The sequence below is a fragment of the Erpetoichthys calabaricus genome, chromosome 6, assembly GCF_900747795.2.
Source record: "Erpetoichthys calabaricus chromosome 6, fErpCal1.3, whole genome shotgun sequence".
In the NCBI taxonomy this organism is placed as follows: domain Eukaryota; kingdom Metazoa; phylum Chordata; class Cladistia; order Polypteriformes; family Polypteridae; genus Erpetoichthys; species Erpetoichthys calabaricus.
Window position 1 is genome coordinate 76972796 of NC_041399.2, and position 25948 is coordinate 76998743.

Consider the following 25948-nt stretch of genomic DNA (forward strand, 5'->3'; position numbering starts at 1 on the left):
TTCCACCTGGGAATTGGGTTGAATTTTTGTAGTGGAATAGTGCAAGCAGAATAACGTAGGCAGTATGAGATTTTAGGACAGCAAGAAAGAAATGTCCACCCTAAGGAGTAATACAAATTTATACATTTCCTTAGTGAGAAGGAATTAGGGTATAAAACTAATCGTTAGATGATGCACTACACAGCAGTTAGATGAAAAGTCTAATACAAGACCAAAGGCATAAACATTCATTCATAACAAGGAACATATTCTTTAAATACAGTGCATTTGGCAGCACCAGGTGTGAAACTAACAAAGCTAAAAAAGGGATATTGTGTTAGGAAACCGCTTACCTAGGTAGGCAATCAAGAGAAAGGGAAAGTAATTATCAATAAAGACACAGGAAGTCATGGAATGAGTATATTACAGATATTAAATATTCACTTAGAACACTATTACATTTCTCAAATAATGTCATTTGAATAATTTACACTTTAATAAAAAGGGATTTGATAAATTTACTAATACAAATTTTGATAATGAGGCCAATATAATGCAAGTTCTATTTAATGTTGGAGCTTTAACATTGTAGCTTGAATGACTCTGTGAATTGGGAATGACAAGTCATTTTCAAAACCTTGCATACCTGGAGGGAAACTCTGAAAATTCTGAGGTGGTGGGAAGGTATAAGGAACCAATGGGTAATCTGACAACATATCCACAAAAAGAGAGACAGGTATTGATAGTGGTGGACTTAGTCTGTAGAAGTACTGAAATGAGGTTTGCTCCAACAGCAGACATTCGTGTACCGTGTATTGTCTTCTGGGTACACAAATGGGGGATCTCCCTGGAAGGGTGGGTAGACGGTTGGCCAGAGTGAGAGTGGATCTAGATGGCATTGTCCATGTTGGAAAAAAATGACATAAATAAAGGAAGGCTTTCAGTTCTGCAGTCAAAATATAAAAAGTTATGTGCCAAACTGATGTATAGAATTGACAAGGTAGTCTCTGAAGGTCTTCCTGTACCACACAACAGTCCTGGTAAGACTGAGGACTTTAAAACATTTAACATGTAGCTCAAACCTTGGAGTAGGATAGAAAGGTATAGGTTTATTGGGCATTGGGAGTCTTTGTGGAAAAGGTGTTCTGTCATGATAGCTTACATTTGAACAGAAGGAGTACCAACATATTTTGGAAGCTTATGGGTAGATTAATCAAGCATTGAGGATCAGGGAGTTTGGGACAGGCCATGATTAGAACTTCACATAAAGGGATAAACATTGGTGGAATAGCAAATATGCATAGTAGGTAAATTTCTAGTCCATGGTTAAAGTGCTGTAAATTAACTGTTCTTCAGAGTGTGCTTTAATTGGATTGTCCTCATTATCTTGTATCATCATTTGATCATCTAAAACCACTTTTGTTTGGCCTATTAAAAATTAACACCATAATATTCACAAATTGTGGTATGAACTTTGCATATGCTATTATCTTTTAAATGTAGTCATACTAATGATTTACACTCTTAAAAATAAAGGTGCCAGAGTGGTTCTTCAGAGAAATGCCATAGGGGAGCAATTTTTGGCTCCCAAAAGACCCATCCATATAAAGATTCCTTTATTTATTTAGACCTGTAACAGGCTCTGTACAGTTAATAACTATGAAAGATAGTAACTGATTTGTGAAACACCCATCAGATTCTGATCTTGAAAAGACATGTGCTGCATACAATAACACAAGGTATTTCCAGGTTTTCTTTTATTAGTGCCCTGCTAGTTTTCTACCATTCATTAAATATTTTTTTCTACATATTAGGAAGATTTTTCAAAGCACAAAGAACCTTCTTCAAATGCAAAGAATCTTTCCCAGAATAAAATGGTACAGTATTTTGTCAAAGAAGAGTTCTACGTGGAACCACAGATCCCAGTAAATAACCATAAAACAACATTAAAGAACCATTATTTTTAAGAGTGTAACATAAGAAAAATGTAAAAATTATTTACAGTACCTATAAAATTCATCTACCCACATTTGCTTTAGAGTGTATGTGTGCATGTGTTGTGTTGGGGGATGGAATCAAGAACATAAAACTATTGTCATCCAGCACTGTTCAGTCTGTAATTGAAAAACTGACATATTACAGCACATCAGTGAATTTATCTATAGCAGGCTGTAAAGGAAAATAGGTTTGGTCTGCAAAAATGGGAACACAAACAATATAGTCTCAAAGTTGTGATTGGTGCTTTATGTGATTCCGTTGAATAAAAACTAAATATTTATAATAAAGTATAGAATAAATTACTGCATATTTTAATTTGTAATATATTTTGAGTTATTAGACTTTTAGGTGATGAGTGAGAAAAAAGTCCATGCAATTCATGGCATCATTATTTCCTTGGTACTCCCGAGACTATACTTTAATGATTTTTGTTATCTCATAAAAGGTGCAGTTACATTGAAAGGCAGAAATTTCTTTTCTTTATTAGTCATTTTATAGAGGCATGTTGGGGTTAAATTTAAAACAAAACACCAAAAAAATAGATATGGTCTGGAAATTTCACATAATAAACTCACCATTACAGCCAGATGCAAATAAATAACTGAAACAATTAGGAAGTTACATTGATATTATATACACATGAATATAAATAAAGACATGACCTATTGTACACAAGAACACTATACATTACCATGTTTTCCAGATGGGCCTTAAAAGTTGTAGAAAAGTAAGATTTCTAATAATATTGAAGGCATAAAGTATATTATATTGTTCTTCAAGTTTTATAATCATCATTCTTTCATTTTGATATAGTTATGGTTTAAAGAAGAATTAACGTTACATCACATTTCTACATAGTCACCTTCCTTTGTGATGCAATTTTCCTAGCATCGTATCAACTTTTTAATGCCCAGTTACTACTCGTTCCGTCTTCACTGTTTCCAACGAAAATACGAAAGTGCAGAAACTTTTTAAACGTCCCTTCTATATTAAATAATAATAAGAAAAATTAATTATGAATGCATGAGCAATTACCACTTTCAGGTGTGAAAAAATGTTTGAAATTACCAGTAATGGGAAAACTAAAAATGTAAAATGAATTGTTTGGACAGTATTAAAATATAGCATTAAACTAGAAAAATTAAGACATGGCAGAAACAAAAACCATCATGTATATTCTGAACATGACACAAGACAGCAAACTAATTAATAAATATTACAATGATACATAAATGTAACACAGACCAAGTTAACCTACAACAGAATTTATAGCATAACATACAGTATTATATAATAACAAAACATCTACAAAAACATAAATAAACTTGAACCAGGGCTGCAACCCTAGCTGTACTATAACATTACAGAAAAAAAAATGACAAAGCCAAAGAATGAATTACATTTCTTACCATTTTTTAGGCAATAAAAGAAATATTTTGTACTCTTGGCTTCTAGTTCATTTTTCCTGGTTTATTTTAGGATTGTGTTGTTTCACCCATTGAAACTGTAAAATAACATTTTTAGACGAATGAATTAATGAGTAAATATTGTGATGGGAGAGTCATTGTCCTGTATCCTAGAGAAGACGCTGAGTCCAAAGACTTCAAGAAAAGCAACTTTATTCCAGTCAAAACAGGAACAGTCAGTGTATTTCTTCAAATGGAGCCTACCACTTCAATACACACAAACAGAGCAAACAAGCAGTGACAGAGTCAGGTCAGTGGCTGGGTTAGAATGTTCACCGCACAAACCAGCAAGTGACAGGCACATTATGTGGTGAGGCTGCGAACTTGCAATTACATTGGTGAAACTGTGAACCTGCGGTTGGCTCAGCGATGGACAAGCAACCCCCAACAGACACGTCAACTGCATTTTGGCGTACAGCACTTTTGGGGAGGGTCTCAAAAGTGCTCAAAAATCTCACAATATTTATTTGACACCATATATTGCTAATTGATTGTAGTGGAGGCATAACACCCTCTATGTTACCATTACCAGTTGGTCTTCCATCATTGGTTTGATTCTTTTAGTTTATAATTTAAAGGAACTCTATTTAAATTCAGCTGTCGTGTACCAAGAAGCAACTGATACATTTTCTCATTCACCCAATGGTACAAGTAGCTGAATTTGGCTTTGATTAGATTGGTAGATTAGAATAAGTAACATACTTTGAATTTGTTGTCGAGTACAGTAACTTACACTAAGAACCCTAACACACATTGAACTGACAACCTTAAAGCAAGATCTAATTAGATGGCCCACCACAATAAAAACATAATAACATAATGACATGGATTCTCAGTCATGCTTCAATTAAAGAGAGTATTGATCTATCTAGTATCTATTTCTTACTTTTTACATTTATCTGTTTTCAAGATAAGTTAATTATAATGACAGGAAAAAATTGTGCTTTTCCACATTGCAATTATTGTTAGTAGAAATGTATTTAATTCAGAAGAATGCCCAAGTGCTTCTCTATTCTATATTTAAAATCTACCACATCTATTGCAAATTACATAGTACTGCATGAATGGCTATGTGTTGCAGTTGAAGTAAATATTTGGTTTCAGATGATTTAAGTATTTTTTGTGTTTTTGCTTTCCATTAGAACTTTTTGTTTGCTTGCTTTACCGATCAAAGAACTGAGGAAAATAATGAAGTAAAATTCATGATAAAATAATTGTATTTAGTGGAGAATCCTTTGAATTTATGTACTTAATGTAAAGAAGATGGTAATGTTAAAATAACTTCTGCTTCATTTTTAACTGAATTCAAATAAGGACTGTTATTTGTTATTTCATAGAGATTATTTTTTTGTTATGAGGAAATTCACTTTCCTCTGATTTACTAGCAACCTATTTTATGTAGCCATATGAGGACTTCCATAACATGAAATACATATACACTATATATAACAGAAGAATAAATGAAAACATCATCAAGGTAAAGAAAAAAACTACAGAAGAGTATTGGTGAAAAAATGTAATTGAAAAGAACTGAAGCCCAACTGGGATATTAGCAGAACCATCCGGCATCATGTTTTATTTATATTGCATGGTTGAAATGTAAAATGCAGTATTCTGTTCTTCAGCTACTTAACCAAACATTAAGTTTTTGTATTAAGTTTTAGAAAAAGCCAGAACAATTCTAAATGCATTTTTCTTTTTAAAAAATAAGATTGGTCATATTCAAATTTCTTTTTCTCACCGAAAAGGAACAGAAAGAGAAAAATAAGGAATGATAATAGACTATTAAGGAAGCTTAAAAGAAAGTGGGAGAGTTTATAATTCTTAATTATGATCAAGATGAGGTGCTAGTGTAACAAAAGTGGCTGTGATTTAAGATATCCTCAATACATCACCACAATAAATGTGTTTTTTTTTCTTAAATTGGAAGTCCACCTGTTTATCAAACTCTCTTATCACTTTTTTATAGTATGCACTTTCTGAAAGATAGTGGTACAGTGTTGAAATGAGTATTACTTACTCTTTGGCTATGCTAGAAAATTTGATAAAATCCAAGGAATGATACTTTTGGGAGAAAAGGCTGTCATTTCTGAAATTGAATGAAGAAATATTACTGAATTTTAAGTGGACTCGATACCTGAGCATGTTGGACCAAATGTTAATGGTTGATTTTTTTTTTTTAAATAATCTGATATCATACATACTGAACTTTGAAATAAAGAGAGATCTTTAGCTGATTTTTTAGCTGATTTTTCAGCTTTTACAGAATTTGGATAGATGGCCTGGGCTTCAACCTGAGAGCCCCACATCTGTAGTTACAAGTGCCTGAATGTGAATTTGATTAGCTGCATAGGGGAGAATAAGTTACTTGAATATGAAATCAGTTACATCCAAAGGATGTACCAAGAAATATTTTTAATAATACATCGGGCCTCCTTAATTAGGGCTAATATATATGATTGTCAGATGGAATATAGTGCTGCTTGTATCCCTGTTTAAATAAATAAATGGTCACTTATATAACAGAATTGAGTGCAGATTTTATCTATGTGTAATAACATCTGTACAAAGAATATATTATAGTAAAAAAAAAAACATTCATTTTATGTATCAAGAGTTTACTTAATTTGGGGTTCTCAAGCCACTGGAAACCATGTGACTTGTTTCATTTTCAAATACTTTGTTCATTTCCAGCTCACTTTTTACCTTTAACTTTACAGGCTTAATTGTCTATTTAGCACTGTGCATTTTTCTTTTTTTATTCATTTTAATTAAAATCAAATAACAATCCATACAATCCAGTCAAACTTAACCAAAATTAAACCCCCACCCAAAAGAAAGAGAGGAGAGCCAACCAACAAAGCAAATCTTTAAAAGGAGCAAGAAAGGAAGAGTATCCTTTTCCCAGATATAGAAGTTTATTCTTGATTAGATCCTGACATATTTTAAAAAGGTTTTCTTCTAAGTGAGAATTTGACTCAGTTACTCACTGACTGGGGTGGGATTCTTCCAAATGAGCAAGATAAGCCTATGTGCTATAACTGAGTTAAAGGCAATTATAGTTTGTCTGTTCTTCTCCATTTTAAGCCCATCTCGGAGTACACCAAACACAGCTGTTAATGGGTTAGGAGGGATTGTGACACCAAAGCTGTCTGATAGGCATTCAAAGATTTTGGTCCAGAATGATGTTAATTTGGTGCACACCCAAAACATGTGGCCCAGTGATGCTATAGCAAGTTTGTAATGTTCACATGTTAAATCTTGCCCTGGAAACGTTTTGGATAATTTTAAACAGGATAAATGCCCTCGATCAAACATTTTAAGTGGGATGATTAAGTGCTTTGCACATATGGAGCTCGAGTTTTTTCTGTGCATGGCTACCTTCCCCGGACCATATACAGAAGGGGTGTCCCAGCCAGGCATGGGCCCCGGCCATACGCCACAATATATATTGTGAGCTGCGAAGCTGATCGCACCCCCAGAAGTTACAGACGCCCCTGGGAAAACCCCTAAGAAACATGGACAGATTACCTTCACATTCCTCCTTTCCCTTCTAGCCAGCTCTGTCGCGTTATATGCCTCTCGCGTGGTGCTCTGCCTTCTTCAAAAGCCTGCATGGGCTTCTCTCCGTTTGTTAAATTGATTGCTTGCTTCTCCTTATCTCTCTCTCAGACATTCTCTGACTTTTCATGGAGCACGTTTAAACTTTTGAAAAAAAGACAAATGTTTGTTTGCAGTGCTTTGAATAAAGTTCCTTTTTTTCTACAACCTCCTGTGTCTCTGTGCAAATCTGTGACCCAAGCATGACAAGTGGTACCAGGAGTGGTTGCACAGATGAATGCACAGTTGGAAGCCGAATACATTTTCAACTCGCCCAAAATGTTCCGATCCCTTACAATCCAGAAGATGATTTACCTCCCGAGCGTCCTCCAAATGTCCAATGAAGAGATACTCCAGTCCCACAACAGTATGTTCCGCCACCTCCAAGAGATACTCAAGTCCCTCAACAGTATGTTCCGCCTCCACCACCACCTTCTCCGCAAGATGATAGTCGAGTTGTTCCTCTGCCTCCGCTTCCGGACAATGCCAATAATGTGCTGAATAAGATGGGTCCGTCTGATGACCCAGAGATGTTTCTTTTGGCTTTTGAGCAAGTGGCGACTTTGTTGGGATGGGACAAACGTCATTGGGCTGTTATCATCTCCCGGTTTTTATCTGGTGATGCCCTTATTTCATTACGAAATTTTCCTGCCGATAAGCTTGCCGATTATGGTTTTTTGAAGGGCCAAATTGTTCTGCGTAAAGCTACGACATTTTTGTCTAAAGGTTTTGCACTTTACGACTGGAGACTGAATATGGACGGTTCCATCCATGCACAAATACAAGATTTGATTCATAAAGTGCATTGCTGGTTCGAGGGGGATAAGATGGAGTGCATCGTGGAAAAGGTTGTTATGAACATAGTGCTGTTCGGAATACCAGCACCTCTCCGAGATGAGTTTCTTCATCACAATCTTGATTCACTGGCGGTTATATCTCAACGGTTGGAAGGCTCACAGACCGCTTGGAAAGCAGGCGGTGGGTACGGTCCTCAGTATGCTGTGTTACAACCTCCGAGGGATCGCCCAGGACATCCTCGTCAACTTGACCGTGGTCCGGAACATCATCAACCGTCGGCAACTGATCCTCGGATTTCGTCGGGAAGGCCTAACGGGAACGCAGTTGGTGCAGTTATGAATGAGATGCCTACATCTGGAGAAAGAGGCCGTGGCCGTGGACATTGCCATGGATATTTCGGCTGTGGCGCTGAACGAAGATGTTTTCAGTGCGACCAACCGGGTCACTTGGTGAGAGATTGTCGCCAGTCTCCTGCTCAATCAATGGAAGTTGGCGCAGCGGAGGTTTGTTGCTCGAATATTCTGGATTCGTCGAAAAAGAAAGATGGCTTATTTTTCTCTGTGAAGTTCAGGGGCCGTGTGGTGACAGCGTTATTGGACTCAGGCAGTGACCTTTGTGTTGTGAGACGCGACTGTCTTGACGACAGTGACCATAGTAATACTGAGACTGTAAAAATACGTTGTGTACATGGAGATGTTAAAGACTATGAGATTTTGCTTCTTCCTTTAACTTATAAGGGTCGCAACTTTAAAGTTTGGTCTGCTGTTTCTGACTTATCCCCTTGGCCTTTACTGATAGGCAGACGGAATGCCTTTTTTCCTAGACTAATGGCTGAACATCGCTCACTAGTAATCGATTCGCCTGTTGAACTTAGTCTGGGCAAAGAAGACGGGGAACTGGTGGCAGCTGGGAAAAATCTAGAACCCAATTTCGATATTGAACCCGATCTATCCAGTGAGTCTGAGGCTGACACCGCCCACAATATCTCAGAATGGCAAGGCCCTTCCACATCCTCTCAGATTGTGAATGTCTCCGAACCCAAACCGAGCACTAGCCAGCAGTCGGATTTTGTGCGCTTGCAGCGTGCTGATGGCTCATTAGAATATGCATTTAAACAGGCTCACACTGCTAGTGACTCCTATTACCAAGAGCGCGATACTGGGAGATTGAAAACACCACATTTTCTAGAGAAAGACGGTTGTCTTTTCAGAGTGATAACAGACCATTTGATGGGGGAATTTATTGAGCAGCTAGTAGTACCTGAGGGGCATAGGGAAATTCTTTTACAGCTGGCTCACTCTCACATCTTGGTAGGGCACCTGGGGGCTGATAAGACCAGAGAGCGGTTATCAAAACAATTTTATTGGCTGAATATGGGAAAAGATGTTGAACGGTTCTGTACTTCATGTCCTGACTGTCAGATCGTCTCCGCTTATAAGCCTCCTCGGGCTCCCCTATGTCTATGCCTATTTTGGATGTTCCCTTTCAGAGGGTGGAATTAGATATTGTAGGCCCTTTGCCTAAGACTAAAAATGGTTTTCAATATATGCTGGTGTTAGTTGATTATGCAACGCGATACCCAGAAGTAGCTGCTTTGAAAAAGGCCAACTCCTCAGCAGTAGCCAAAGCTCTGTGCGTGATTTTTACTCGTATTGGCATTCCTAGGGAAATTTTGACTGACCAAGGCACACCTTTTACTTCTCGTGTGATGAAACAATTATGTAAAAGATTCGCTATTAAGAAATTGGGCACCACTGTTTACCATCCTCAGACTAATGGTTTGACTGAACGGTTTAACAAAACCTTAAAACAAATGATCAGAAGAGTTGCTCATAATGATCCCACAACTTGGGGCACCGTCCTGCCTTTTGTTTTGTTCGCGGTGCGGGAATCGCCGCAAGCATCCACTGGTTTGAGTCCGTTTGAGCTGTTATTTGGCAGGCGCCCAAGAGGCATCCTAGATGTGGTACAAGAAGAATGGATAGGACATGAAACAACATCTCTCGGGGAGAGTTTTGCAGAGCGGGTAGTTTCCTTGCAAGATAGAATTTCTAGACTTTCTTCTATTGCTGTGGAGCATCAACAGCGAGAACAGGAAACACAAAAACGTCTTTACGATAGACGCAGTCAGCTTCGTGAATTCAAACCCGGCGATCGTGTTTTAGTACTGGTACCGTCTGACCCGCACAAATTCCTAGCTAAATGGCAGGGCCCAGCAGTTATCGAGGAGCGTATGGGACCAGTAAACTACAAGGTTAGAATACCAGGCCTGCGAAAACCATTCCAAATTTTACATATTAATCTCTTAAAGAAATGGCACAACCGACAAGAGGTTCACACTTCCTTGGCTGCTGTTTCTCAGACTGATGTTGTCATTGGTAACGATTTAACTGATTCACAAAAGACAGAGTTATTAAACTTAATAGAACAGAACACTGATGTTTTTTCAGACTTGCCAGGTGTCACTAGTTTAGCAGAACATAAAATCACCACTGAAACCGGTGTTCGGGTGCAGATGCGGCCATTTCGAATCCCGGAAGCACGAAGAAATATTGTGCGCGAAGAAGTCAAGAAGATGCTGGAGCTAGGTGTGATTCGTGAAAGCAAAAGTGACTGGTGTAGTCCGGTCGTGTTAGTTCCCAAGCCAGACGGTTCGGTTCGCTTCTGTATCAATTTTAGGCGCTTGAATAAGGTGTCTAAATTCGATGCTTACCCAATGCCCCGGGTAGACGAACTCTTGGAAAAACTGGGTCAGGCGACCTATATTTCCACGCTAGACCTCACAAAGGGTTATTGGCAGGTGCCTATAGAGACTAACAGTTGTGAGAAAACAGCATTTGTGACTCCTGATGGACTTTATGAATTTACAAGACTCCCGTTTGGTCTTCATGGGGCCCCTTTAATGTTTCAGCGAATGATGGATCAGATACTGCGTCCACATTCTGAATATTCTGGGGCGTATCTTGATGACGTGGTAATTTTCAGCAATGATTGGCATTCGCATTTAAAACGTCTCCAGGCTGTACTTGATAGCCTGAAACAAGCTGGATTAACTGCTAACCCTAAGAAATGTAAACTAGGTATGTCTGAGACTCATTATCTAGGTTACTCCATGGGCAGGGGTTTACTTCGTCCACAATTAAGGAAAATACAGGAGGTGCTCGCTTACCCACATCCTAAAACGCAAAAACAGGTGGACTAGCTGGTTACTACAGACGATTCATCCCTGACTTCGCAAATAGGGCTACTCCTCTCTCAGAGCTTACTAAAGGAAGAAAAAAACGCCCTATTATATGGACAGAACCTTGCGAACATTCCTTTTCAGATTTAAAAAAAGCTTTGTCTTCTTATCCAGTGCTACGAAATCCCGATTTCTCTAAAGATTTTATACTACAAACAGACGCTAGTGCATTCGGAGTAGGCGCGGTCCTATCCCAGGTATTTGATGGGGAAGAACACCCTATCACATACTTGAGTAGGAAATTAAAAAGCCTTCTTAAAGGCTTCTTAAAAAGCCTACACGGGCTTCTCTCAGTTTGTTAAATTGATTGCTTGCTTCTCCTTATCTCTCTCTCAGACATTCTCTGCTCCTGGCGGAACTGTCATCTCTGACTTGTCATGGAGCACATTTAAACTTTTGAAAATAAGACAAATGTTTGTTTGCAGTGCTTTGAATAAAGTTCCTTTTTTTCTACAACCTCCTGTGTCTCTGTGCAAATCTGTGACCCAAGCGTCACAATATTAACAACATTATTTCAGAGTACTTCAAACTAGAATGCCGTACTCGACAAGGACACCCCCTATCATCATTGTTCTTTGCAATCGCCATTAAGCCATTGACTGCTTATTTTCAAAATGCATCAGAGATAAAAAGGACTTTCAGAGAAAGACTTGAACAGAAAATATCACTATTTGCAGATGATATGGTATGATTATATCTTACCCACAAAATTCCATGCCAGAAGTCCTAAAAGCAGTAGCAGATTTTCAAAAGATATCTGGATTCAGAATCAATTTGAATAATAGTGTGTTTTTTCCAGTGAACTCTCTATCACACGATATTAGACTGGACACCTTCCCGTTTATCTTTGCATATCAGATTACATATCCAGGGGTAAATATCATAAGTAAATATAAAGCTCTTTTTCAACAAAATTTTGCTGTCTGCACTGGAAAGAATAAATAAGACATGAATGGATTGTCCACCCTCTATCTCACATTAGCAGGGAGAATCTGCACTGTTGTAAGCATCTTCAATACACATTAGCAGTTGTTGCATTGTTCTCTTTGGAGATATTTAGTAAAAGCATTTGTGATGTAGAGTGGCATAGTGGGTAGCACTGCTGACTCACTCATGCGGCATTCTGACTTTGAATCTTGTTCCCTGATGTTCTATATAACGAGACTGTATTTTCTCCCCATATCTACATAGGTTGTCATCATGGTACTTTTGTTTTCCTTTCACATCTGTAAAGATGTGCAGGTTAAGTTATTAAGTGGATCCTGTGACAAATTGGTGCCCTGTCCAGGGGTCTTTCCTGACTCCTGGTGTTGTCAAGATAGGTCAGTGATCCTAAATTGCATTAGGTAGGGCCAAGAATGTTATGCTTTTTTATCTGTGTAGGATGCATATTAGTTGGTGGGAAGGATTTGGTGATCATAATAATCTTTACACATGTAGCTTAGTTCGATTTAAGTTATGATGCAAGAAATGTTGCCTGTCATTTTTACCCTTATGTGCCTACATACTTGGAATACTTTGTATTTCTTTGCATCATAATAACGCTGCCTTATCTTATGCTTCCAAAGAATTTAGATAAAACAAAGAAAATCTAACCATATTTCTTTGCAGGAAGAAAATCAAAGTGGGGAGTCAAAAGCAAATTTAATCTGTTTTGCAGTTAAAATGGGTTTGAGAATATGTTTAAAATTGGTTGTCAATTAATGATAGCTTTAAACTATAAATAACAGTACATCACACAAAATATAAAAAGAAAAAAATAACATTACTGTAAAAATGTTTTTATTAATATATAATATATTAATGCTAATAATTCTGAATATCCCTAATTATACTCAGGCAATGAATCAACAAAAACAATTTTTAAGAGCCAGTGTAATGTACCCACTTCAGAACAGACTTAAGAAGAGAGCACTTCAAGAATATGAGCCAAAAGGAAACATGAGTCTAGAGTTGCTCAATGACCAGCTTCCAAAGATCTCTGTTAACTGGTAGGGTGCTAAGAGTCAAATAACAATGGCATTGTGAGGTTAACAGCTAAATGAACAGGAAAGTTTTCACCCTAATAGGATATTATATTAAGGTCCTCCTATGGTTGATATAGTTGTATTCACACTTTCAAATTCATTTCTGTATTGATTTTTTTTTTGCTTTTTGAATAAACTACAAAATAACTGTCACCTTTACCATTTTTAGTACTAAATCTAGTTTTGTTCAATTTTGCAATATTTTTCTAAATTTTAGGGTCAACTTCATCTTTTCAAGGCAATGAAATCAGTATCTTAGTGTTAGATTTATCTAGGTAATGCATATATTTTTCTTGTGTCATTACTGTCATATACACAAGTCAGTTCTCACATTTCACTGTTTTCTTGACTTGCCGTACATTATATAGGCAGTGCCTTTATGTAAATATCTCTCTCTCTTTGTGTTGTCAGTCATGATGTTCCAGAACTGGAACAGCATGGTGTTGGCATGAGAGGTAGTGAGAGAAAGACAGAGAGGGGGGTGTGGGGGTTGGAGGAAGGATGAGCAAGAGGCTAAGGAGAATTTTCCAGAATGCTGGAGGATGGGCAACCTAAAAGATACCAGGAGATTCTGACCCTCTATACAAAAGGAAGAGGAGAGGTCAGTGACTCTTAGCAGAAGTAACAAGTCCTAATGGAAGACAAGAGGCAGGGCAGGGCCTTTATCTGGAGAAGCTTCTCCATGATGTTCATTTAAGGGAAAATGGAGCAATCTGTATTTTTAATTGAGAGTTGAGATAAGCAGAGCTTCAAATGGAAGTCTAGTCAGAAACAGACTATAAAGTACCATGAAGACAATAACATTCAATAGTTCTAAAAATCAAAATAAACTCTAAATCAAATTAAAAGTCAAAAGTGAAACTTTCTAAATTCTTTCTTTGGTTTGACTTAGTTGTGTCTTTGTGAGAAAACAGGGAAAGGGAACAATTCATTAGGAAAAGGGAACAGTTCTGCAACAGAAGCTGTTGTCGTCAAAAGTGTGTCACATATTTTGTCATTGTTTTTTACCATAAAATTTATTTTTATACATTATTTTTGTTCGTTTTGTAATTTTTAATGATGCCAAATTGTGTATAGTGTGAATTAGGACTCTGTATATTGCCCGACCCGGCACAGACTCAGACTAAGGCACGTGTAAAACACAAAGGACTTTTATTTTTCTTCACCCGTGGGGCACGTCTTCCCCGTGAACCCCACAGGCACAACACAGTCCAATAAGCACTTCATTCACAAACACTCCATTCTCGAACCACCACTCCTCCCTAGCAACCTAGTCCTCTTCCTCCCGATTCTGGCTTTATATATATAAATACATTTCAAAAACATAAACATTTCTGGGTGTGCCCAAACATTATATATATACTAATCATTAAGCCCGTTACAATAACGGGCGCTAGAACAGTAGTGCATAAACATTAGTAGGAACAGTCTATATTCAATGGCAAGGGACCTTGACCTCATTCTTTTTGTTGGTCGTATTTTTCTTTGTCTTTCAGCCTTTCTTTTGTTGATGTTTACTTGCTGAGCTGACGCACACAGGGATTTTATTAAAGAGGATATATAAATATATAAACATATGACAAGATAAACATCTGAGGTTGCCACTGCAGTAACCCTGTATTTTTGAAGCAAGGATTGTCAATGTAGTCTTTACAGAAAGAGCTCTATACAGAACTGATCACTGAGTACAAAATGGAGGTTAAATTGACGGTAGAGGGTGAGTCCAGGGGGACCTGAACCAGAAATAATGTCATCAGTGGGATGATCCGCAGAGGGAGAAAAAGAGAACGTGTTAGAGAACAGTGCCAACCCCTGGTTTTGGTGGATAATTACAGTTATTCAAACCTGTAAGCTGTCTCCCATGCACATGTGTGTGACATGACCTTACCCCAAGCCCAGACACCATCAGTGTTGCATGCAGAGCGCTCCAACGGTGGTGGATACTTAACCTACTGTATAAGGCTTCGAAGTCCAAAAACCACCTTCTAAAATGCGGGTTTGATTGCTTGTACACCACCATCCACTGGAGGGGGGCATGGTCAGTGATATTATTATTATTATAAATGCAAATGTACGGCCTAGGAGATAATGCCTCAGCTGCATAAGTACCCACTTGATCGCCAGAGCCTCTTGTTCCACTGCACATTCCTGGTTACCTGGTCCAACAGTTTCCAGCTCAGGAACATGACGAGGTGTTCAACACCATCGATGCTTTAGCTCAGCATGGCACTTATACCTGTGTCTGAAGAGCCAGTCTGGAGAATAAAAGGCAAGGAAACGTTAGGAGCCGTGAATATCGGGCCTGCTTTATGTCACAAAATACAAAGTGTGTTTCTGAATCTCATACCAATTTATTCAGAGCACACTTATTTGTTAAATGAGTCAAGGGTGTTGCCTTCTCTGAGAAGTGAAGTACAAACCAGAGGTAGTAATCCACTAACCCCATGAAGGCCTGGACTAGCCTTCAGAAGGGGCCACTTAATAATGGAATCTGTCTTTGAGCACCATGGTCTTACCATGCCCCTGCCCAACAGGTAGCCGAAATATTTGGCCTTCCGTCAAACCAAAGTAAGATTTTTTTGTATTTATCCAAAGACAGGCCTCACCTAGTGTATGGATCACAGCTTGGACCTGCAGTAAGTGTTCTTTCCATGTGCTGGAATAGATGACATTGTCATCCAAGTATGCAACACTATAGGCATTGTGGGGTCGTGGCACTCTATCTACCAGATGTTAGAAGGTCGCTGGTGACCCATCAAACCAAATGGATGGACACGATATTGCCAGTGCCCAATAGGGGTGCTAAAAGATATCTTTACTTTCATGGAGTCCATTAAAGGAACCTGCCAGTACTCTTTTGCCATGTCAGGTGTTATCAAGTTTTCTGTCTTACTGAGTTGTTCATAGTGGTCGTCCAATCTCTGCATCGGATAGACGTCAAATTGGGAAACTTGGTTGAGCCAACAGAAGTCATTGCAAAACCTTCAACTTCCATCTGGCTTAGGGTCCAATACAATGGGAATGGACCAGGGACTATGGCTCTCCTGTATTGCACCTAGGTTTAGCATGCACTTGATCTCAAGTTCCATCTCAGCTCAGTTTGCCTCAGACAGCTGATAGAAGTATTCTCTGACGATCATGCTGGGTTCAATTAAAATAATATGTGCAACCAGAGAGGTTCGTCCAGGTTTCTCGCTCACCACCTCTGGGATGGACAGAATAACTGTTTCCAGTTCCTGCCACTGTCTGGCTGTCAAATTGGTACCAAAGCTAAGGACTGATTTATGTGCAAAGAGAAAACTGGTCTGATTTGAGTGGGGGCTTGGGTCCCTTTCTTTTCACAGTTTCAGCAAATTGACATGAAAAATCCGTTCATTTGACCAAAGATTTGGTTGTTTCGCCAAATGGTCGATAAGCCCTCTTTTCTCCTTAACCTTGCAAGGGCCCTGCCAATGAGCCAGTAATTTAGAATGAGAGGTGGAAATGAGTACCATGATGCAATACCATGGGAAGAACTCCTGGAGCGATGTGCCATGGTTACTGTATAACAGCAGGCCTGGGCTGCTTGCAACTTTTCCATTATGTTCTTATAGCATGGGTGTAATTTTCACAAATCTACCATGTAACTGCACAATATACTTAAATATTTTTATGGAAGGAAGGATCTCAGAATTTCTAATTAGTCTCGGGTTGTTGCCCATATAAAAGTTCAAAATGGGAGCAGTCTGTAGTGGCCTGTGGGAATTTCCAATAGGCAAATAACATGAGAGGGAGTAACTGATCCCAGTTCCTCTTATCCTCCCTGACTACCTTATGTAGCATTGCTCAGTAACATGCTCAGTATTGGCAGCAGGTGGGTGTGAGTACATCTGCACACACAGTGAGGCAAAGACTTTTGGACAGGCTTCTGTCAAGAAGGGAAGCAAAGTAGCCACTTCTTTCCATGAAAAATATCAAGGACTGACTGAAAGGAAGTACAAGGACTGGACAGCAGAAGAATGGTGCAACGTTATTTTTGGATGAATCCTCCTTCTGACTGTTTGGGAGATCTGGAATATTGATTGTCCAGAGATGGAAAAGGTGAACGCTACCATGAGCCCTGTGTCGTGCCAACAGTGAAGCATCTGGAGACAATCCATGTGTAGGGTTGCTTCTCATTCAAGGAAGTGGGCGCACTCACAATTCTGCTCAAAAACATTGACAAAAATAAAGAATTGTATCAAAACACCCTCCAAGTGCAACTTCTCCCAATAATCCAGGCGTAATTTGGTGATGATCTGTGTATTTTCCAGCATGATGGACCACCATGTCAAAAGACAAAAATGATAACAAAGTGGTTCGGAGATCATAACATTGAAAGCTTGGACCCATGGCCAGGAAACCCCCAAGATCTTAATCCCATTGAGAACCTGTGGTCAATTCTCAAAAAGTGGGTGGACAATCAAAAGTCCACAAATTGTAATCAACTTCAAGCATTAAAAAGGTAAGAATGAATCACCATCAATCAGGATTTGACCCAAAAGCTGATATCCAGTATGCCAGAGCGAATTGCAGAAGTTATGAAGAAGAAGGATCAACACTGTAAATACTGACTTGATGCATTTGGCAATAAAAGCCTTTGAAACATGAAATGTTTCTAATTCTTCTTCAGTATACCATAGAAACATGTAAAAAATAATCTGAAAATGCTAAAGTTTGCAAAACACAACATCTGCGTCACTGCCAGAACTTTTTGCCACTATTATATATATAAAATGCCTTGGGTTTGCATCAATTAACCATCTTGAAAATAAAGATTAAGCATCATGAAAATAAAGAAAAGATTATCTCAGTCTAAAAGAATAAAAGTGAGTTATATTGTTTTCATATCAATTATGATTTGCTTCCTTGACAATGATTTCTGGTGTTGAATTGATCCCAGTCTGTTTTGCTTGCAACTTCTGTGTTTGCATTCTTATCTTACTTCTAGGACTTATTAAAGCTCTTTATCCTATCATTTCATAAAAGCTCTTTATTAAATGCAAAGACATTTTTCGTTAGTCACACCTGTAACCTGGCTCTGGATTTGCTTCTAGTGCTTGGCAAGAAATAACCCAAAGAGATTGTTAAAAAGTATGATAAGGCTTATTGAGTACAGAGCAGTGAAAAGAGTTAAAATGAAGGCTTACTGACAAAAGGAACAGAGGTCCAGGTTGTGTGAATGACTGAGAGAGAGACAGAGAACCAGAAAGAGACAAAGATAGAGATGACAAGTGAGAAGTAAGCAAGTCCATGTGGCATTTGGGAAACTGGCAAGTGTGCAAGCAACTCACAGGAGTAAAAGGGCAATTTCCAGTGACAGAAAACCCCATGGGACAGCTAGGCTTTTCCTTTGTTGTATCTTATTCTTCTAACACACTTCATGTCCCTCTGTGTGTTTAAAAAATAAATATGACATTTCTTAAATACACAGCTTCCTTGACATTATTCCAGGTTTGGAGAATAGTGACCGGGTATTTCAGGCAATATTGGTTCCGTGCTATTTCAATACCCATTGGTTGTGCCATTTAAGGATATTCATCACATTATACTGCTGTCCAATTCATTATAATAACTATTCATGGTGGCTCTGAAATCTGTACTAACCCCTACTCTCTCTTTTGTTTCCTTTTCCAGTGTCCTTTTGGTGGTGGCTTGCGCCACCACCATCTACTCAAAGCACCGTGATGTTCCAACAGTGATGGATTAAATGCCAGAAGTCTGCATGACCATCATCATCAAGTCATTCCGTGAGAACCCTAATTACAAAGAGGACTATTTCATTTATGTTAGGTAGAATGCCCAGAGGGGACTGGGTGGTCTCGTGGCCTGGAACCCCTGCAGATTTTATTTTTTTCTCCAGCCGTCTGGAGTTTTTTTTTTGTTTTTTCTGTCCCCCCTGGCCTTCGGACCTTACTCTTTTTTTTATGTTAACTAATGTCTTATTTTAATTTCTTATTTTGTCTTTTATTTTTCTTTTCTTCATTATGTAAAGCACTTTGAGCTACTTTATGTATGAAAATGTGCTATATAAATAAATGTTGTTGTTGTCTGTGTCACCACAATGTACAGATCCAGAGGACATTTCTTCCAAATGCTGAAGATAATCTGAAGCCAGTCAATGACATTCTGGAGACTCTAATCTACAAGTCATTTACTCCAAAATCAAAACATTACATTACAATCCATAGAGGACACCACATCTCTTTTAAACAGCATTCCAAGATCATTGTATAAATAAGCCCTGTCCAACCTTTTTATGATAAATCATCTTGTTCCAGTTTTGAGTATAATAGACATGAATAGCCATGCTAATCTCGTATGCCAGATTTCATGCAAAATGGACCACTTCTTCTGAGTGCAAAAGATTTTTTTCAGACTCTTGAGCTTTTAATTTTGAACTTTACATTGAAATTGAAATTATGACATCAGATTAAACCTCCCGACAGAAACCCATTCATCATTTTATTCTCTGTTCCTGCTTTGTCCAGTTGTGTGAGACAACAATTAAGCCTGCCCCTTCAAGTTCAGCTGCCATAAAGTCACAGGCATCTTGGAAGGAGGTGTCATTTACCTGCCTGAGCACAGGTAGAGACAACTGCATATCAAATTCTTTTGTTAATTATTTCCTGCATATAGAAACCACACCATAGAGCATTATTTCTTTTGTCTTACTTTCCGTTTTTCTGGGGACAAACAAAGGGACGACCCAGTTGGTGCCCCAAATTTCTATGTGTCTGGAAGGCCTGTCATTCCCACACCCTGCCACAGGTGTTGTAGTTGGCAGGATAATGGCCAGAGCAATGGAAAACCCAGCCAACCTAGCAGAACTAGTCCAGCAGCTGGCTGATCAGATGACACAGGATGCAGAAGCATGGTGGGAGGCTGCCGAAGCTGGTTAAGTTTGCAGGTGATATTAAACTAGGTGACATGACAGATAATCTGGAATCAGTCGAACTATTACCAAAAGTTTTGTACAGAATACAGGCCTAGCAATATTTGTGGAGGATGAAATTTAATGTAAATAAATGAAAAAATGACAAGACTTAAAATGTAATTGTTAATTTCAGGGAAAAACACCTTGACCGCATCCCAGCCTGCAGCAATGGCTCAGCATGTGGAGATTGTAAAGAGTGCCAAATTCCTCAGGTATGAGAGAACCTGACATGGACTAAAAATACTCACCTAACAAAAAAGACTATATTCCCTCAGGTGACTGAAGTGAGCAAGTGTTTTGTTTTCCATTCTCACCACATTTTATAGAGGCACCATCAATAATGTCCTGGCCAGCTGCATTACAGTCTGATATAGCAATTGCAGAATGTCCAGCTACAAGAGACTGCAGAGAATAGTGAGGTCAGTGAAGTGTATTATTGGTGTGCTCCTCCCTTCCCTGAAAGACATGTTCTTCAAATGCTATGCCCGTGAGGCCTGCTGCATTATGCTGGACCTGTCTCACCACTCTCATGGATTCTTTATTATTTTGTCATATGGAAAAAGATACTGCAGCATTTATGCCAGATAGACTGTACCAGGTCGTGTGCTGTCAGGCTCCACAACATAATGCAGCCCCCCTCCCATCCCCATGATCTTCCACCTTAACTTAACCGCCTCAATTATGACTTCATCTGTTATAACAAGAGATCAGTCACTGCATTGAACTGTGAAACATGAACTTAATTGGTCTCTCTGTGTGGTAGTTAGTTGTATTGGAATCATGTCATTTTCTAACCTGCTTAACCCAGACCAGGGTCACTTTGGGGGACTGGACCCTATCCCACCTAGCACAGAGTGTAAGGCAGAAACATACCCTGGACGGGGTGCCAGTCCATCACAGGGCGGACACACTTCAAGCACACAATACAGCCAATTTAGCATCCCCAATCCAACCAAACTGCATGTCTTTGGACAGTGGGGAAGAAACTGGAGTGGCCAGAGGAAACCCAAACAGACACAGTGAGAACATGCAAACTTCACATAGCGAGGACCTGGGATGTGATATCATATTCTTATATTATTTAAATTTTATGTTGCATGAATTTGATTGTTTATGCTCACTTTCTTGTCATTTTTGCACAATGTGTACTCTGTGGGCCCTGAGCTTCATCATTTTGTCTCTCTTTATACTTGTGTAGTTAAGAAAACAACCATACATATAAAAAGAACATTAGTACATTGGAAACACTCTGTTATTTTAAAATAAATTCTTTAGCAAGAACAAAGGGGCAGAGTTGGAAACTTGTTAAGGGTAGATGTCACGTAAATTTAAAATGTTTTTCTTCACATAAAGACACATAGACACATGCAGTATGGTACCAAGTAGACCTGTAGACAATAGTGCTGCGGTACTTTTAGAGTTTCCTATTTCTTTTCATATGTTATAATATTCATTTTTACACCCCATTTATTCACTATATGCTAATGCAGATTTGCTAATTAACATAATATGAATGACAGTACTTTTACAGATTTCAGATTTTGGTGTACTGGCTAGAACGCCTGACAGTTCTAATGGTAGGCTTCGTCAGTGTCTGCTTGAGTTCCTCTTGTTCCTCTCTGAGTACACTCTTATGCGCTACGTTAATAGAATATGAAATGCACTTGTTGATCTCAGTGCCAATTGTATCAAGTCATTTTTAAGTGCATGATGCATATTTTTATGGCTTTTATTTGATAATACATTTCACATTAAAATCAAGATCTTCTCTTTTCTGTTCACAATATATTTGACGTGATCTCTTCTCTGGTCCACTTTTTAACTAACTGTTTTTTCAATCAATCGTGTTTCTTGTAAAACGCCAATTATCTTCTAGTTGTATTTTTACTGTCTTGTAATGCGTGAGTTTAGATTTAAGGTTTTCAGGTAGAGTCTTCAATAAAGCTCCTTATCTTTCTTTTCAGGCTCCTAGTGTCCGTGAGACTCACCTGTTTGGTCTGAGCGCTGGTGCGCTTCCAGCAGAGGGCCGAATAAAAAAGCCCGCTGGCCGGCGCATGCGCATTTTACGCTCCAGCTCCCTGCTCGCTTGGGCTGTCAGAACGGTGCGGGGCTCGCTGACTGCTGGGGGTAAGAAATTAATAACATCTCATATGACCGGTGGGCTGCGGCACAGTGAGGGGGGAAAAGTCAGCAAAACCTTGCTAGCGGAGTAGAGGGCACCTAGCGCACGTACAGCGTAGGAGCAAAACGTTTCGTAACATTTCGATACAGAGGATGAATTCCGTTTTGATATAACGCTCTTGCTTTACTTCTTGACGTCTTATACATTATTAATTTTCTCCCCTGTGTGCCTACTTTATAACACGTGTAAAATATTTAGGCTGTAAAATTATTTGTCTAAAGTGTGCCTTCATGTCGCCTCCTAAACATAAATATGCTGCTGAGATACATTATAGAGGCAAAAGTGAAACTAATATTAATTCTTTCTCGGAAATGTTTTCTTTCTTTTTTTGTCAGCTGCCTGCAACATTTTGATACAGCGTAACTCTTCCTGAAACTGAAACGCTTCCCTCTGTTTGTGACGTGAGAAATTGAGAGCAGCTCACACTCACGCACGGCCGGGGGCGCGCGCACACGTTACACTGTATTGCGGGGCTCGATGTCCCCAGTGCTCTTTGTAGGGCTTGGCTTTTCAGATTCATTTCAGGTTTCCTCTTTTCGCTTTATGTTTTATTCTTTGGCATAGTTTGTTTAGAGTTCCTCCGCCATTTTGAAGACCTCTTTTTTTATATAATACTCTTACAGGCACAAAGTTGCCTTTAAGTCCTTAAATACTGTGATGTATTTTAACTGTGTGTTGCGATGTTGACTCACGAATGGGTTTACTTGGTATTTTCCTAACGGGTTTGCTATTATTAGATCAAAGTTTTTTTGGAAATTACCTTTTGAAAGTGCATTCAATGTAAGGCACTGTATAAGGTAAATATTGACTGTGTAACAAGTGTCTTCAGTAGCATGCTTTTAGAATAACCTTTCTGTAGTTCAAAAGTATGGTGTGACACCAGATGAATAACTTAAGATTTATGAAAATGTGTTTGACTCCTATACAAATCTCAGTTTTAGAAGTGATCATACACACACACATGATGAGCATATTTTTTGTGTTGTATTATGTTTTAGCTTGTTTAAAAAAAAAAAAATCACAAACCAGTCTTATTTCAAATAATACCATTAACATGATCCATTCATCCATTTTCTTTTTAATTTGCATCTATGTGGAAACTGAGTATTTTGCTGTTCTGGTATAATATGTATACTGTAAATATTTAGTATTAAATACATCACATGCATTTTAGGATAATTGAGACTCTAAATTGCCCTGGTGTGAATGAGTGTGGGTGTGCAGTGGACTAGCATTCCATCCAGGGTTGGCTCCCGCCTGGTGCCTGTTTGCTGCTATGATAGGCCTAGACAACACTGAAGTGAATTAGAAAATGGAAAAATGGAGTATCCTATCTGGTACTTGTTTTTAAGCCTGATAGAGGTTCTTTGTGTTTTATGTTTGAAGAACATTTTATAATGGAGAATTCTAATTTATAGTATTGTAATACAAAAATACTTTACAATATTTTAGCTATCCTGTTTCTGCTGAGTTACAACATTAGGTATTATCACCTAGATGGAGAAGTAGTGCAGTGGTTAGTGCAGCTGCTGCCTCAAACCTCAAGGAGGCTAGGTTCCAACGCTGGCTCAGTGACTGTTTGCAGTTCTTCCATATTTTGGGTGGATATTTCTCCAGGGACTCCCGTTTTCCTCCCACATCCTGAAAAAGTACATGCTTGGTTACTTAGCAACCATAAATTGTCGCAGTGTGAGTGTGAGTTTGTTCTACGATGGACTGGCACCAACTCCTGATGCTGGGGGAGACAGGCTCTTGTTCCCCTTTATAATTTGGTTAAGTGAGTTCAGAAATGGATGAAAGGATAAATATTTATATTCTGAGTGCTAAAATTAATGTAGTGTATCATGGTGGTGGAAAGTGGTGATGTGCTGCATGCTGGTCAGAATCATTTCACTGTATTCTGAATGCATGACAACACTACTATTGATTATTTAGAAGAAAAGTACAACTTTACTTTGTAGTCAGATTTCTCATTGCCTGGTGGGAATGTTAAAGTTGTTTGGTATAACAGGTTATATGCTTATTTATTCAGAACCAACTTCGTTCAATTCAGGGCTGCTGAGGCCTGAACCTGTCCTGGCAACATCTAGAGCTAGGTAGGAACAAAGTGCAGTAGCAGGCACACTCACACAACTTACTTACTTATATGGGGACAATTTAGAGTTGCCAGGTAATGTAAAACATGTCCTTGGTAAAGTGAGAAAATACTTGGGATAACTTGAGAAAAATCCAGACAGACACCGGGAGAATCTGCAGACTCCATAGAGATGGTAAACCAAGTTGGGATTTGAACCCAGTTTCCTGGATAAGTCCTAGAAGTGATAAACTCTGCACCACAGTGTTATCCATTATTTGACTGTATCCCTTCTAGTTACCTGGGTATAATTGTGTGAACTTGTGTTCATTTCAGAGCTAAGTGAGTTGCTGTGCTCCCACTCCTGCCTTTGTGTTGGCAAGTGAAATTAAATATTGACAGAAAAAAAATGTGAAAGATAATTTATGTCATTTGCAAGGAACATAATATAGATAAAAGATTTTTTAAATAATTGTAGGTGGGCAAAGCCCCAAAGTGTATAATATTCCTCTTGTACCTTGCACGTCTCAGTGTTCCAGCTGAATGTCAAATAAAAACTTTACTGACATTTGCTTGTTCTTTATTTTAATAGAAACGTGTGAAGAATAAAAAATGTAAATTACTGGCTACATTTGGTGCAAAGTGATATGGTCCAGTGCCAGATAGTGAACAGAAATGCATACAATACTGTTTACATTAAGATGATGGTAAATAATGGGATTGAACCATCTTTTACACATGTTTGGTTTCTTGAATTAACTATCTATGAGCAGGCTTTTTGCTTAACCTTCGTTTCCTGACTAATAATAGGCTGTATTTATCATAAGCATGTTCCTAAAGCTAATTTATGACAACTGGTGATCCTTTTTAATCTTATTTTTTAAATGATTGATTTATGCCTGTTCTTTGTTTAACTGAAAGGCATGGTTCATGGCCTTAGTGTGCTGTCTCAAAACTGAATACATAAAACAGTCTCTCCCTTTTCATTCTTCACATTAGCTCACTATTGTAATAATATCTTTTTAACTATCTTCCCATATTGGCAGTTTCTGAACCCACTTTTTCCAGTACCAGGGCACAAAGAGTGTTAAGATTTAATTCTTCATTCTTTTTTCTTACTGTCTGTTTGAGAAAGCATTAATAAAAAAAAACCCTGTGTTTAAAAGAGATCACAACGATCTGTGCATCCATTTTCTCAAACTACTTTATCCATTACAGCAGGCATGTCAAACTCATTACCATTGGTGGGCCGCTTCAACTGCCATACGTGTGTCAGCGGGCCGCACTGTAACAAATACTATTATACAAAGTTACTGTAGCTTTCTTTCCAATACTGAAAACTTTAAAAAAAATGTAACACTTAAAGTTTAAAGTTTAAAGAACAGCAATTCATTTCCATACAGTCTCCATACAACAGTGTAGAATTAGAGTCTTAGCCTCTTAGCTAGGTCCTTATTATATTATATTCATTATATTATATTAATTGCTTATATAGGAGCCTTACAGTGTGAGATTTATTTCTTTTGTCCCGACTCTTGGCATCTCTTGTTAGTAACCAGTTTGTCAATAGCAGGCTTGAAATCTTGTGCAGCTGAAACTTTTATGAGGGATGAAAGGTGCTCGACGGT

The 25948-nt window shown here is 38.4% G+C and overlaps 1 protein-coding gene across 2 annotated transcripts in view; it reads left to right on the plus strand.

The window, feature by feature from the left end:
* Positions 1 to 22124: 22124 nt before the first annotated feature.
* LOC114653416 (lethal(3)malignant brain tumor-like protein 4) overlaps positions 22125 to 25948 on the plus strand; it is a 527140-nt gene continuing 523316 nt past the window's right edge. For both annotated transcript variants that reach the window (XM_028803732.2, XM_028803736.2), the window contains exon 1: positions 22125 to 22191. The gene's annotated coding sequence lies outside the window, so the exon portion shown is untranslated. The remainder of the gene's footprint in view (positions 22192 to 25948) is intronic.